Genomic DNA, 5,808 nt, shown 5'->3' with positions numbered 1-5,808 from the left:
AAATGTTCTCCCATTTTATTTATTATTTTTGTATTATAATATACAAATTTATAAAATAATAAGTCTTTTAGAGATGAATATTCAGATATTCAAACTTTTCTAGCATAAAAACTAGTTAATGTTAATAAAAGTATACTTATTATAAATAAAAAGATATGAAATATTTGTGTGATATTTGTAACTAACAATAAACCTCCATGTAGTCCTACACCTTTAGTAACTACAGTTAAAGAGGATAAATCGTTTAAAATACAATATACTAAAATAATCATAGCTATTCTATTATATAAAATAGCTATATCACGTCTTAAATTAACGGCATTAGAAAGCAAAAGAGCTATAATTGAAGTTATTATCATAGTTTGTAAATAATATTGTAATTCACCTTATAAGATGAAGCAGCCTATGAAAAGAATCGAACTTTTATCTTTAATGTATGAGATTAAGGTTTTAACCGTTAAACTACATAAGCTTAAATACTTTATTCAGTATTGTAATTTTTAATATAAATTCTTTCATATATACAAACTATGTATAATTGAATATATATATGTATATGGGTATTTATCCGGGATTGAACCGGAAACCTTCTAAGCCACAATTAGACGTTCTACCAATTGAACTATAATTACCTTTAATTTTTTAGAATAATTTTAAATACTAGCATAACGTTACATCATTAAATGAATAATTTAATTCATGATTTATGGAAATACATAGATTATTGATAGTAAAAATATATTTATATTTATATATAAATATATAATTATTAAATCTTATGTAATCTTATTATTAAAATGAAAAATATTATTAATTTACTATACTATATATTAATATCCTTATTTATACCGGGGTGATTCGAACACCCACTTCCAGATACCAAAAATCCATGTCTTGCCTATTAGACGACGGTATATTATATTAAATAATCGCTAAAGATATTATTAGTTATATTAAAATATCATATATCTTAGTATTATAGGTAGCAAGACTTGAACTTGCACGGCTACTAACCCTCCCGGCCTAAACGGAATTTGTCTTCCATTCCAACATACCCATTTCTAATTACACTTACTATAAATAGAGATATTAATTTAAATTAATTAGGACATACAGGATTCGAACCTGTATTTTAATGATTAAAAGTCATACGCATTCACCATTATACTAAAGTCCCTGCCCATGGTAAGACTCGAACTTACAACCAAAACAACTTCACTGTTCTGCTCAACCAATTGAGCTTCACGGGCTTTTATGGAGATACTAGGAATCGAACCTAGGCTTCTAACGTGCAAAGTTAGCATTCTACCAACTGAATTACATCCCCTTATTAGGCGAAGCCTAACCATATAATATCTAAGGAGTGACTTGAACACTCACGGGCTATTCCCAGATTATCTTAAGTAATCACTGTCTTCCGATTCCAGCACTTAGACTTTTTTAACCAACCACTGATAATTTAAGGCTGAAGTGACTCGAACACTTGATGTCATTGTTATGAGCAATGCGCTTTACCAACTAAGCTACAACCTCTATAGTTATAACTTTATTACTAAAAGATCTAGCTTTCTATAAAAATGCTGTTATAAGCAGATTTACTTAAGTAAAAATCAGTTATATAACTAATAGTATTTTTAAAATGCGGCTACAGGACTTGCACCGATATCTTTCGGGCATGAACCGAATATGTTTCTATTACACTAACCCGCATAGACTAGACAGGATTCGAACCTGCGATGGTAGCATCGAAAGAGCTATGTCGTAACCGCTTGACTACTAATCCTTATTAAGCCAGTACAAATATCGCACTTATATATTACTATAATAGATAATGTAAAAACTATAAATAAATAAAGATTTATTTTATTAGCTAAGGTAGGAAAATAGAAAATAAATTTACAAGTATTAACCATTTGTTAATGTTATGAAATTAATTATAACCATTAAAACTAAAGCAATTAAAATAAGCAATGTATTAATAAATACATAAATATGTTGTAGTTTAACTCTTAATTTAATAAAAGAAGCTAATTTAGGGTATTTTTCTTCTAAATTAAGTTTATCTATTAATATATTACCATATACAGCAAATAATATAGTAATAAGACAAGTTAATATAAATATACAACTACTAATATTAATAACTAAGCAAATTTCAACAATTGATAAATTAGATAAATAATCATTAAACTGATTAATTAATTTTATAATGTAATTATCATCAGAGAATTTATTAATAGAACTTTCAAAATTACTATACTTTTTATCTTCACTAATTTCTTTAGCTTTATTAAAAACTTTACCAAATTCTTCTTCATAAGATTCAAAGAATTTCTTAAGATTTTCGTTACAACTATCAGTATTTTCATTGTATATTTTACAATATTTATTGTGTACATCAGATAAATCTTTAATAGAACTTTTAGCTTCATAAAAAGCTTGATAACCAAGAACTATCCCCCCTCCAGCAATATATTTTCACATAGAATTAAAATTTCATTTCATACTTTTTTTGTAAAAAAAGAAAATACGCTTGTTCACTCGAGTAATCGTAGTTCTTTTCGATTTTTTTTGTGTTAAACAGAGTCCTTATACAAAAGCACGAAATATTTACCATACCTGTTTATCAACTTGGCGATATTAACCTGAGCCCATTACAGAACCTTTTCCTCAGTTCACGGAATATTAAACGTGACAATACCCTTTCGAGGGAATATTTGAGATAACACCCTTTCGCCCTGGCATAGCCAGGGCTAGGCCAAGGAAAAATAAATTTATAAATTATAAAATATAATACCCTAAAGGATAATATAGGTTTTCATCTAAATTTTAATCTTGTTAAAGTCACAAAAATTGTGTGTGCAAGCTATCTCTCCTTGGTAATCCTACTTTAAATACTAAATTTAAAAAATATAAATATTTATTCTTATGTTTTATATAGTATTATTTATTTAAAGCCCAGTGCAAGTATCGCACTTGCTTCTATTGATTACAAAACAATTGCATTACTTTTATGCTAACCAGGCGTATATTGATATATTTATACATAGTAAATTATTAAATTAGTACTTTATTCTTGAAAATCTCTAGATTCTTACGGATAAAGCCTATAGTTTCGTAATATTATATTACGTATATTTAAGAAATATCTTAAGATATGCTTCGTGCCTATATGCTTTCAGCACTTATCATTAACCAACTTAGCTTTCCTGCCGTGCTTATGCTATACATTTATCTTAGTGAGAGAAACATCCCTATGTATAAAAATACATATATGTATATATAAATATATACATTTAATATTAGGGCACATAAACAACAGGTAAACCATAGGTTAGTAACTAAATTTTTACCTTTTTACAGGTAAAAACTTTCTTGTTCCTTGCGTACAAAAGTTCGTATAGCACAACTATTTACCTGTAAAAGGTAAAATTTAGTTACTAACCTATGGTTTGTTGTTTATGTGCCTTAATCATATATGTAGGGATGTTTCTCTCACTAAGATAAATGTATAGCATAAGCACGGCAGGAAAGCTAAGTTGGTTAATGATAAGTGCTGAAAGCATATAGGCACGAAGCATATCTTAAGATATTTCTTAAATATACGTAATATAATATACGAAACTATAGGCTTTATCCGTAAGAATCTAGAGATTTCAAGAATAAAGTACTAATTTAATAATTTACTATGTATAAAAATACATATACGCCTGGTTAGCATAAAAGTAATGCAATTGTTTTGTAATCAATAGAAGCAAGTGCGATACTTGCACTGGGCTTTAAATAAATAATACTATATAAAACATAAGAATAAATATTTATATTTTTTAAATTTAGTATTTAAAGTAGGATTACCAAGGAGAGATAGCTTGCACACACAATTTTTGTGACTTTAACAAGATTAAAATTTAGATGAAAACCTATATTATCCTTTAGGGTATTATATTTTATAATTTATAAATTTATTTTTCCTTGGCCTAGCCCTGGCTATGCCAGGGCGAAAGGGTGTTATCTCAAATATTCCCTCGAAAGGGTATTGTCACGTTTAATATTCCGTGAACTGAGGAAAAGGTTCTGTAATGGGCTCAGGTTAATATCGCCAAGTTGATAAACAGGTATGGTAAATATTTCGTGCTTTTGTATAAGGACTCTGTTTAACACAAAAAAAATCGAAAAGAACTACGATTACTCGAGTGAACAAGCGTATTTTCTTTTTTTACAAAAAAAGTATGAAATGAAATTTTAATTCTATGTGAAAATATATTGCTGGAGGGGGGATAGTTCTTGGTTATCAAGCTTTTTATGAAGCTAAAAGTTCTATTAAAGATTTATCTGATGTACACAATAAATATTGTAAAATATACAATGAAAATACTGATAGTTGTAACGAAAATCTTAAGAAATTCTTTGAATCTTATGAAGAAGAATTTGGTAAAGTTTTTAATAAAGCTAAAGAAATTAGTGAAGATAAAAAGTATAGTAATTTTGAAAGTTCTATTAATAAATTCTCTGATGATAATTACATTATAAAATTAATTAATCAGTTTAATGATTATTTATCTAATTTATCAATTGTTGAAATTTGCTTAGTTATTAATATTAGTAGTTGTATATTTATATTAACTTGTCTTATTACTATATTATTTGCTGTATATGGTAATATATTAATAGATAAACTTAATTTAGAAGAAAAATACCCTAAATTAGCTTCTTTTATTAAATTAAGAGTTAAACTACAACATATTTATGTATTTATTAATACATTGCTTATTTTAATTGCTTTAGTTTTAATGGTTATAATTAATTTCATAACATTAACAAATGGTTAATACTTGTAAATTTATTTTCTATTTTCCTACCTTAGCTAATAAAATAAATCTTTATTTATTTATAGTTTTTACATTATCTATTATAGTAATATATAAGTGCGATATTTGTACTGGCTTAATAAGGATTAGTAGTCAAGCGGTTACGACATAGCTCTTTCGATGCTACCATCGCAGGTTCGAATCCTGTCTAGTCTATGCGGGTTAGTGTAATAGAAACATATTCGGTTCATGCCCGAAAGATATCGGTGCAAGTCCTGTAGCCGCATTTTAAAAATACTATTAGTTATATAACTGATTTTTACTTAAGTAAATCTGCTTATAACAGCATTTTTATAGAAAGCTAGATCTTTTAGTAATAAAGTTATAACTATAGAGGTTGTAGCTTAGTTGGTAAAGCGCATTGCTCATAACAATGACATCAAGTGTTCGAGTCACTTCAGCCTTAAATTATCAGTGGTTGGTTAAAAAAGTCTAAGTGCTGGAATCGGAAGACAGTGATTACTTAAGATAATCTGGGAATAGCCCGTGAGTGTTCAAGTCACTCCTTAGATATTATATGGTTAGGCTTCGCCTAATAAGGGGATGTAATTCAGTTGGTAGAATGCTAACTTTGCACGTTAGAAGCCTAGGTTCGATTCCTAGTATCTCCATAAAAGCCCGTGAAGCTCAATTGGTTGAGCAGAACAGTGAAGTTGTTTTGGTTGTAAGTTCGAGTCTTACCATGGGCAGGGACTTTAGTATAATGGTGAATGCGTATGACTTTTAATCATTAAAATACAGGTTCGAATCCTGTATGTCCTAATTAATTTAAATTAATATCTCTATTTATAGTAAGTGTAATTAGAAATGGGTATGTTGGAATGGAAGACAAATTCCGTTTAGGCCGGGAGGGTTAGTAGCCGTGCAAGTTCAAGTCTTGCTACCTATAATACTAAGATATATGATATTTTAATATAACTAATAATATCTTTAGCGATTA

At 27.9% G+C, this 5,808-nt stretch overlaps 14 non-coding genes across 14 annotated transcripts; 6 read left to right on the top strand and 8 right to left on the bottom strand.

Moving 5' to 3' along the window:
* Positions 1-400: 400 nt before the first annotated feature.
* On the bottom strand, positions 401-472 carry DCS_t106. Its single transcript has one exon. It is a non-coding gene; the product is annotated as a tRNA-Met (tRNA).
* Positions 473-559: 87 nt separating this feature from the next.
* On the bottom strand, positions 560-632 carry DCS_t105. Its single transcript has one exon. It is a non-coding gene; the product is annotated as a tRNA-His (tRNA).
* A 472-nt stretch (positions 633-1,104) lies between these two features.
* DCS_t104 lies at positions 1,105-1,177 on the bottom strand. Its single transcript has one exon. It is a non-coding gene; the product is annotated as a tRNA-Lys (tRNA).
* DCS_t103 lies at positions 1,178-1,250 on the bottom strand. The gene has a single exon. It is a non-coding gene; the product is annotated as a tRNA-Phe (tRNA).
* A 5-nt stretch (positions 1,251-1,255) lies between these two features.
* Positions 1,256-1,327, bottom strand: DCS_t102. The gene has a single exon. It is a non-coding gene; the product is annotated as a tRNA-Ala (tRNA).
* Positions 1,328-1,460: 133 nt separating this feature from the next.
* On the bottom strand, positions 1,461-1,533 carry DCS_t101. Its single transcript has one exon. It is a non-coding gene; the product is annotated as a tRNA-Met (tRNA).
* Positions 1,534-1,710: 177 nt separating this feature from the next.
* DCS_t100 lies at positions 1,711-1,783 on the bottom strand. Its single transcript has one exon. It is a non-coding gene; the product is annotated as a tRNA-Glu (tRNA).
* A 1,172-nt stretch (positions 1,784-2,955) lies between these two features.
* On the bottom strand, positions 2,956-3,026 carry DCS_t99. Its single transcript has one exon. It is a non-coding gene; the product is annotated as a tRNA-Thr (tRNA).
* A 682-nt stretch (positions 3,027-3,708) lies between these two features.
* DCS_t107 lies at positions 3,709-3,779 on the top strand. Its single transcript has one exon. It is a non-coding gene; the product is annotated as a tRNA-Thr (tRNA).
* Positions 3,780-4,951: 1,172 nt separating this feature from the next.
* DCS_t108 lies at positions 4,952-5,024 on the top strand. The gene has a single exon. It is a non-coding gene; the product is annotated as a tRNA-Glu (tRNA).
* A 177-nt stretch (positions 5,025-5,201) lies between these two features.
* Positions 5,202-5,274, top strand: DCS_t109. The gene has a single exon. It is a non-coding gene; the product is annotated as a tRNA-Met (tRNA).
* A 133-nt stretch (positions 5,275-5,407) lies between these two features.
* On the top strand, positions 5,408-5,479 carry DCS_t110. The gene has a single exon. It is a non-coding gene; the product is annotated as a tRNA-Ala (tRNA).
* A 5-nt stretch (positions 5,480-5,484) lies between these two features.
* DCS_t111 lies at positions 5,485-5,557 on the top strand. The gene has a single exon. It is a non-coding gene; the product is annotated as a tRNA-Phe (tRNA).
* Positions 5,558-5,630, top strand: DCS_t112. Its single transcript has one exon. It is a non-coding gene; the product is annotated as a tRNA-Lys (tRNA).
* Positions 5,631-5,808: the final 178 nt, after the last annotated feature.

Source organism: Drechmeria coniospora (genome assembly GCF_001625195.1).
Source record: "Drechmeria coniospora strain ARSEF 6962 chromosome Unknown scf7180000000106, whole genome shotgun sequence".
NCBI lineage: Eukaryota > Fungi > Ascomycota > Sordariomycetes > Hypocreales > Ophiocordycipitaceae > Drechmeria > Drechmeria coniospora.
Note: the sequence above shows the minus strand (reverse complement) of the source record. Positions and strands in the feature narration are given on the sequence as shown.